Here is an 8,554-nt window from a genome sequence, read left to right on the forward strand (position 1 = left end):
TGCCGGTCTCGAGCCTTTGATAACTAAGGCGTATCAGCCTCACCACAAATACGCTGCGGAATTCCAGCGTATTTGAGGTTGACGGCTTGATAACTAGGCCTCATAAAATCCAAAGTTTTTCTTTCATGATTCAGAGAATACAATTGTAAACAACTTTCTAATTTAATTATCGAATTTGTTTCATTCTCTTGGTATCATTTGTTGAAGTAGCAGCAATGCACTAATGATTTCTAACTGAACTTATGGGTAAGGCAATCACAATCAAGATATATATATATATATATATATATATTCAGCTACCAATCAACAGCTAGAACATAGGCTCTCTGCTGCTCCTGAGCTTTCCTAGATAAAGCTTTCAGCAAAGGATAACAAGAGAAGGAAGCAAATAATAGAAGTACATTGGAAAGTTGTTTAAAATAGTATTCTCTAAATGTAGTTCTGCTCCTGTACCATGTGACAGCTCTCAGCCAATCACAGACTCATATTTTTATATAATGTGAACTCCTGCCTATGCTAAGTAGGAGCCGCTGCCTCAGGTCATTTAAAAGGCTGTGTACAATTTAATAATGAAAATAAATTACAAACAGCAAACAGTTATTTTACATACATACATAAAGGTGAAATTTCCCATACACTTTATACTATTTTATACATTGGTAAAACAAGTAATTAGAAACACATTAAAGGGAAAGCAAAGTCACAATTACACTTTTATTATTCTAATTTAAACAACTTTCCAATGTCCTATTATCAAATCTGCTTTATTCCCTTGAGGAACTTTGTGACAAATCATATAATGCCCTATGGTGCGCTAGCTGCTGATTAGTGACACATACAAGCCTCTTCCCATTGGATCACCTTATGTGCCCAGCTAGCTCCCAGTAGTGCATTGCTGCTGCTTCAGTAAAGAATACCTAGAGAATAAAGAAAATATCAAAATAGAGGTCAGTTGGAAAGTTGCTAAAAACTGTACGTTCTAGTTAAATGATGAAAAACATTTGGGGTTTCTTGTTATTTTAAGGGAAAACCAAATGTACAGGGCACTGTCCCTTTAAGTCTGTGATCATGTGATAAACAGCAGCAGCTGAAGGTGCAGAATACACTTACTAAGGTCTTTACTAACAACAAGAATCAGTCACAGATCAGTGGCATATATGTTCTGATGATAAACAGGTGTGTAATTTTAGGAAAAGTCCAGAAGAAGACCCAAATGCTAGTGCGTACTTAAACAACACCCTTGCACTCTCAGTTTAATCCAGGACGTGACCCCACGACAACCTCTAAAAAACAATGTACTCACGATATGGAGCAGGGTTAGCCTGAGTCCAAAGTAATTCAAGATATCAGCCAAATAGACTTCTGAGTAAGGAACTGGTTACAGGAAAAGTCTTCCACAGAATCAGGAAAGCAGGGATAGTCACTTATACTCAGACTGAGGAAGGGTAAACAAGAAACAGTTAATAATGCAGGAGTAGGTAACTTATTATCAGGCAGATTGAGGGTTAATAATGTGTAGTCAGTCCTTGAAGAGTTTGGCAACAGGTTATCAGGCAGTTTGTAGGTTTATACTGAATAGTCAGTACATGCAAAGTTAGATAACAGGATAACAGGTAGTTTGAGGGTTAATACAGAGTAATCAGTACTTGCAGGGACTGGCAACAGGTTGTCATGCAGTTTGAGAGTTTCACAGAATAAACAGTCTTTGCAATGATTGGCAACAGGATATCAAGCAGTTTGAAGGTTTACACTGAGTAAACAATATTTGCAGAGTTTTGGCAACAGGTAAACAAGTAGATTGAGAGATTCACAGAATAATTAGTATTTGCAATGTTCGGCAACAGGTTATCAAGAAGTTAGAGGATTAACCCAGGATAGTCAGACTTTGCAGAGTTTGGCAGATAGAGAGATTCCACAGCGAATTCCTCACAGGAGCCACAAAGAGTAACAAACAAACAGGCACTGAAGAAACAGGAAGCCCGGAATAAAAAGCCTGGTAGTGACATCATCAGGAAGGGGCGGTTCAGATTACCTGTCAATCAAGCACACAGAGAGGACAGCTGGAGCTTCCCAGTGGCCGAGCGTGACAGTGCCCCCTCCCTCCGGGGGACCTGACTGGGCATGACCATGAGACGCTGGTTCCCAAGATCGTTCAGAGATAGGATAGCCTTTCCAATGGACCAGGCAGTACAGCCGATTGCCCCGTAGCTTGGAATCCAAAATCTGGCTGACTTCAAACTCAGAAGTTCCCTCTACGGAAAGTGGAGGAGGTGGTTTACTCTTGATAGAATACCAGTTGCAGATGACTGGCTTGACTAAGGAGACATGAAACACTGAATGGATCTTGAGAGTCTTGGGTAAAGCCAGGCGGTATGCAGAAGAACAAACTTTAGAAACAATTCGAAAAGGTCCAATGTACTTAGGACCCAACTTAGTACAAGGTTGTTTTAGACGTATGAATCTGGTGGATAAAAATACTCTGTCTCCAGTATGAAGTAAAGGAGCCTTACACCTTCTGCGATCAGCATATCTCTTGTGTCTTAAGAAAGAGGAAAGTAGATTTTGACGAATGAGTTGCCAGTGGTTACTGAGATTTTTCACAATACGATCTGCTCCAGGGACTTCAGTCAACTGGTAATCATAGGAAAGGTTCTAGGTTCAAAACCATAAGCTGCCTTAAAGGGAGAGGTCTGTAATGAGGTGTTATAGCGTGAGTTGTGAGCTAATTCCGCCAAAGGCAATAACTGAGACCAGTTGGAGTGGTGATGGTCTACATAAGAAAAGATTCTAAGGCTTGATTTACATGCTCAGTCTGTCCGTTGGATTGAGGATGATGTGCAGTAGAAAGAGATATGTTGATTCTGAAGTGCTTACAAAAAGACCTCCAAAACTTGGAAACAAATTGAACTCCACGATCTGAGACTATGTCAGTGGGAAAACCATGTAAACGAGATATATGTAGAACAAAGAGTTCAGAAAGTCTTTGAGCTGAAGGCAAGCCTGGAAAAGGTATGAAGTGAGCAGACTTGGAGAACCAATCCACCACTACCCAAATGGTCGTATTTCCAGCAGAAACAGGAAGATCTGTAATGAAGTCCATGGATAAGTGAGACCAAGGGTAATGAGGAATAGGAAGAGGGTGTAATAGACCAAACGGTCGATGAGAAGATTGTTTGTTCGAAGCACAATAACTACAAGCAGCAATATAATCCTTAACATCCCTCCTCATAGTGGACCACCAAACATGCTGCTTCAGTTTCCACAAAGTATTGGTTACTCCAGGATGACCTGCTGAAATGTTGTTGTGAGCCCAACGTAGAAGCTTAAGACGTAATCCTTTGGGTATATACAGGATACCAGAAGGTAGTTTGCAAGAAGATGGTACCCGGACTTGAGCAGCATGTAAAGCCTGTACTGGAAAAGAGGATACTTGAGCCAAAACTTTGACTGGACGTAGTATAGGTTCAGAATCCAAAGGAGAAGGCTCAGAAGATTGGAACTGCCTAGATAAAGCATCTGCCCTGGAATTTTTTGAACCAGGAACATAGGAAAGTACAAAATTAAACCTGGAGAAGAACAAGGCCCACCGAGCCTGACGAGGATTGAGACGAGTAGCTGTATGGAGGTATAAAAGATTCTTATAATCTGTCAGAATGAAAAAAGGTTGACTGATACCCTCTAACCAATGCCTCCATTCCTCCAAAGCTAATTTTATAGCCAAAAGCTCCTTATTGCCCACATCATAATTTAACTCAGCAGGATTGAATTTTTTCGAAAAGAACGCCACAGGATGTATCTTGCTGGTAGTCGGATCACGTTGGGAGAGAACAGCTCCAGCTGCTATAGAAGAAGTGTCAACCTCCAAAATAAAATGGAGATCAGGAATTGGATGGCTGAGGAGAGGTGCTGTAGAAAATCCTGATTTTAGCGTTTCAAAAGCCTGTACTGCCGAAGTGGGCCAGTTCTTACAATTTTGCCCTTTCTTAGTAAGAGAAGTGAGCAGAGACGTGATGTCAGCAAAGTTCTTAATAAACTTTCTATAGTAATTGGCAAAGCCAAGAAACCTCTGCAGGGATTTGAGAGTAGTTGGTCTGGGCCAGTCCTTGATAGCCGAAAGTTTAGCAGGATCCATCTCAAAACCTGATTCTGAAATGATATAACCCAAAAAGGGAATGGAACTCTGATGAAAAGAGCATTTCTCCAATTTAGCGAACAGGGAATTGTCTTGTAACCTCTGAAGTACCAGTCTTACATGATGTACATGTTTTTTAATGTTTTGGAATAGATCAGAATGTCGTCGAGATAAATTATGACAAATGATTTAGATAGTCTCTGAAGATTTCGTTAACAAAGTGCTGAAATACTGCCGGTGCATTGCACAATCCGAATGGCATTACTAGATACTCGTAGTGACCAAATCTAGTGTTAAATGCAGTCTTCCATTCGTCTCCTTTATGGATTCTGACCAAATTGTAAGCCCCACGGAGATCTAACTTGGAAAAAATAGAAGCACCTTGAAGATGATCAAATAACTCAGGAATGAGCAGCAGAGGATAGCTGTTTTTGACAGTAATCTGATTCAAGGCCCGATTATCGATACAGGGATGGAGACCTCCATCTTTTTTCCCCAATGAAGAAAAAACCTGCACCCACAAGTGATGAGGAAGGACGAATAAATCCTCTGGCTAAGTTGTCCTTTATGTATTCCTCAAGAGAGACATTTTCTTGACAAGAGAGGGGATAGGTCCTTCCCTTAGGTAGAGGAGCCCCTGAAAACAATTCGATAGGACAGTCAAATATCCAGAGTGGAGGTAATTAGGCAATGAATCAGGAACTTCCACCAAAGCTACGACAGGACCAGATGGTTTTGAGGGATTTTGCAGGCAATGTTTGAAACAAGTAGTTCCCCAGGAAATAAGTTCTCCTTTAGACCATGAGAAGACTGGATCATGAAGCTGCAACCAAGGTAACCCCAGAATCAACGGTATGTGGGGAGAAGTGATGACGTCAAAACGAATAACTTCAGAATGGAGTATGCCCACAGACAAAAGAAGAGGAATGGTAGAATTTTGTATGATACCAGAACCTAAAGGCTGTCCACTAACAGTGGTTACCTTAATTAACGGTTTCTTGGCTTGAAGATGAATCCTGAGAGAGTCAGCAAAGTTTGAATCAATGAAAACTCCAGCAGCTCCAGAGTCAATGAGGGCTTGAGCTCGAAACTTGGTGTTTCCAAAAGAGATAGTTACAGGAACAAAAAGTTTAGAATTGAGGGAAGACATGGGATTCTGGCTTAACTCTGTCCCTCTATCAAAAGTTAAACCTTGGCTTTTACTGGCTGGATAGGACAGTCCTTCAGTAAATGTCCTTTGGTACCACAATACAGACATAATCCAAGAGTACGCCTTCTATGGCGTTCAGCTTCTGACAATTCAATAGCTCCTATTTCCATGGGTTCCACAGACTCAGGAGATTGGGAACTATTATGAGACAGACTTGAGGTTCGAATAGGAGGACGAAAAGAAGATTTAATAAAGGATCTCCGATTCCTATCTCTCTCCTGAAGACGTTCAGAATGCCGGGTGTCAAGAGCAATACACAAATTGATAAGACCCTCCAATGAATCGGGGAGTTCCCGAAATACAAGTTCATCCTTAAGGCGTTCGCAAAGTCCCTTGCGAAAGGCTGCCCGCAAGGCTCCATGGTTCCAATCAGTTTCTGCGGCTAAAGTCCTGAATTCAATAGCATATTGAGCTACCGAAAGGGATCCCTGTCTCAGATCCAACAATCCTGCCTCTGCAGCTGCAGACCTTCCAGGCTTGTCAAAAACAGAAGAAAAAATGGACACAAATAATTTCACATCCTGTCGTAAAGGATCATTCTTCTCTAAAAGAGGAGACACCCAGGCTAGAGCCTTACCCTTCAAGAGGGAAATAATAAAGGTGATCTTGGAAGTAGAATCGGAAAAAACTTGGATTGTTTCTGAAGTGTAAACGACATTGATTAAGGAATCCACAGCATTCTTCAAGATTACCGTCATATTTATCTGGAAGTGGGATTCGTGGTGTATACTGTCCAACAGGTTGAGGTGGGTTAAAGACAGCATTGGAGCTAGTAGCAGCTGCAGTAGGAGTCACAGTAGCTTGAGAAGGAGCGGAGAGGTTATGTAGCAGAGCAGTAATCTGGTCAAGCTTGGAATCCAAAGATTGCAAATGAGCAGAATGATTTCCCAGAAGTTGCCCTTGTAGAGCCACAGCCCTGGATAACTCATCAGGGTCCATATCATGGCCCGTTTGTACTGTCAGGTTAGGAAAAGTCCAGAAGAAGACCCAAATGCTAGGGCGAACTTAAACAACACCCTAGAGAATAAAGAAAATATCAAAATAGAGGTCAGTTGGAAAGTTGCTAAAAACTGTACGTTCTAGTTACATGATGAAAAACATTTGGGGTTTCTTGTTATTTTAAGGGAAAACCAAATGTACAGGGCACTGTCCCTTTAAGTCTGTGATCATGTGACATAAACAGCAGCAGCTGAAGGTGCAGAATACACTTACTAAGGTCTTTACTAACAACAAGAATCAGTCACAAATCAGTGGCATATATGTTCTGATGATAAACAGGTGTGTCAGGTTAGGAAAAGTCCAGAAGAAGACCCAAATGCTAGTGCGTACTTAAACAACACCCTTGCACTCTCAGTTTAATCCAGGACGTGACCCCACGACAACCTCTAAAAAACAATGTACTCACAATATGGAGCAGGGTTAGCCTGAGTCCAAAGTAATTCAAGATATCAGCCAAATAGACTTCTGAGTAAGGAACTGGTTACAGGAAAAGTCTTCCACAGAATCAGGAGAGCAGGGATAGTCAATTATACTCAGACAGAGGAAGGGTAAACAAGAAACAGTTAATAATGCAGGAGTAGGTAACTTGTTATCAGGCAGATTGAGGGTTAATACTGTGTAGTCAGTCCTTGAAGAGTTTGGCAACAGGTTATCAGGCAGTTTGTAGGTTTATACTGAATAGTCAGTACATGCAAAGTTAGATAACAGGATAACAGGTAGTTTGAGGGTTAATATAGAGTAATCAGTACTTGCAGGGATTGGCAACAGGTTGTCATGCAGTTTGAGAGTTTCACAGAATAGACAGTCTTTGCTATGTTTGGCAACAGGATATCAAGCAGTTTGAAGGTTTACACTGAGTAAACAATATTTGCAGAGTTTTGGCAACAGGTAAACATGCAGTTTGAGAGTTTCACAGAATAAACAGTCTTTGCAATGATTGGCAACAGGATATCAAGAAGTTTGAAGGTTTACACTGAGTAAACAATATTTGCAGAGTTTTGGAAACAGGTAAACAAGTAGTAGATTGAGAGATTCACAGAATAATTAGTACTTGCAATGTTCGGCAACAGGTTATCAGGAAGTTAGAGGATTAACCCAGGATAGTCAGACTTTGCAGAGTTTGGCAGATAGAGAGATTCCACAGCGAAGTCCTCACAGGAGCCACAAAGAGTAACAAACAAACAGGCACTGAAGAAACAGGAAGCCCGGAATAAAAAGCCTGGTAGTGACATCATCGGGAAGGGGCGGTTCAGACTACTTGTCAATCAAGCACACAGAGAAGACAGCTGGAGCTTCCCAGTGGCCGAGCGTGACAAGGTGCAGCTAATAGAAATAAGAAATGTATTATAAAATAACCTCATTAGAAGTAAAATAATATGCAGATCACAAGATATTTATGATTAGATCAGTAAATGTGATGAGACCGATACAACAGGGCCATAAGCTAAGTGATATTTATTACTGGAGCAAATAGCAGCTTCACACTAATATTAAATGAAAATGGTTTACCTGGGCTCTACAGTTAATTATAAACCTATAGGGAAATACAGGATTCTAATTGGCTGATACTTAAAAAAAGGTATTGTTCATTGGATAACAGGAACAACCCCCACAAATGTATTTTTGGACAGACCTCCTCAAGCATGAAAATATGGCTTGGTTCTGCTACAAACATTAATTTTACAAACTGCAGTAAATTATTATGTACTAAATTAGCCTTTTTAATAGAAAAACTAAGCAATAAATTCATTAACACAGCATACAAAATATAGAAAACAAATTAAATAAGTACAGTTGACTTGGTTTTTTTACATAAACTCAGTTTCTTACATGAAGTGAAATATTTTATCTCTATCATAGCAAAATACATAACAATATTTTCTCATCATTATATAAAACACAACATTGTGATGCTGTTAATAAAGATTTATGTCAGGTTTTGCATATTACCGTTTAGCAGAAGCTCTGTAAGTATGAAGTCTCTCTGGTTCCTCCTGTGATATCACTGAGTGTTACACAGATATTTATACTAATGTGGGACTTTCTCTGTGTGACTCACATGAGTACAACTTGTCTGTTGGGAGACAATGAGAGGGCCACAGAGATGTCTATTGTCCCCTCTGGTGTCACATGGATACAGAGTCCCTGCCTCCCCCTCAGGGTGTGATTATCATATAGATATATGCAAGGAGGAAACAAACTATTTATTTCAA

The 8,554-nt window shown here is 40.3% G+C and overlaps 1 pseudogene; it reads right to left on the reverse strand.

The window, feature by feature from the left end:
- Positions 1-5,934, reverse strand: part of LOC128660036 (zinc finger protein 721-like) — a 663,758-nt pseudogene extending 657,824 nt beyond the window's left edge.
- Positions 5,935-8,554: the final 2,620 nt, after the last annotated feature.

The sequence above is a fragment of the Bombina bombina genome, chromosome 5 (assembly GCF_027579735.1).
Source record: "Bombina bombina isolate aBomBom1 chromosome 5, aBomBom1.pri, whole genome shotgun sequence".
Lineage (NCBI taxonomy): Eukaryota > Metazoa > Chordata > Amphibia > Anura > Bombinatoridae > Bombina > Bombina bombina.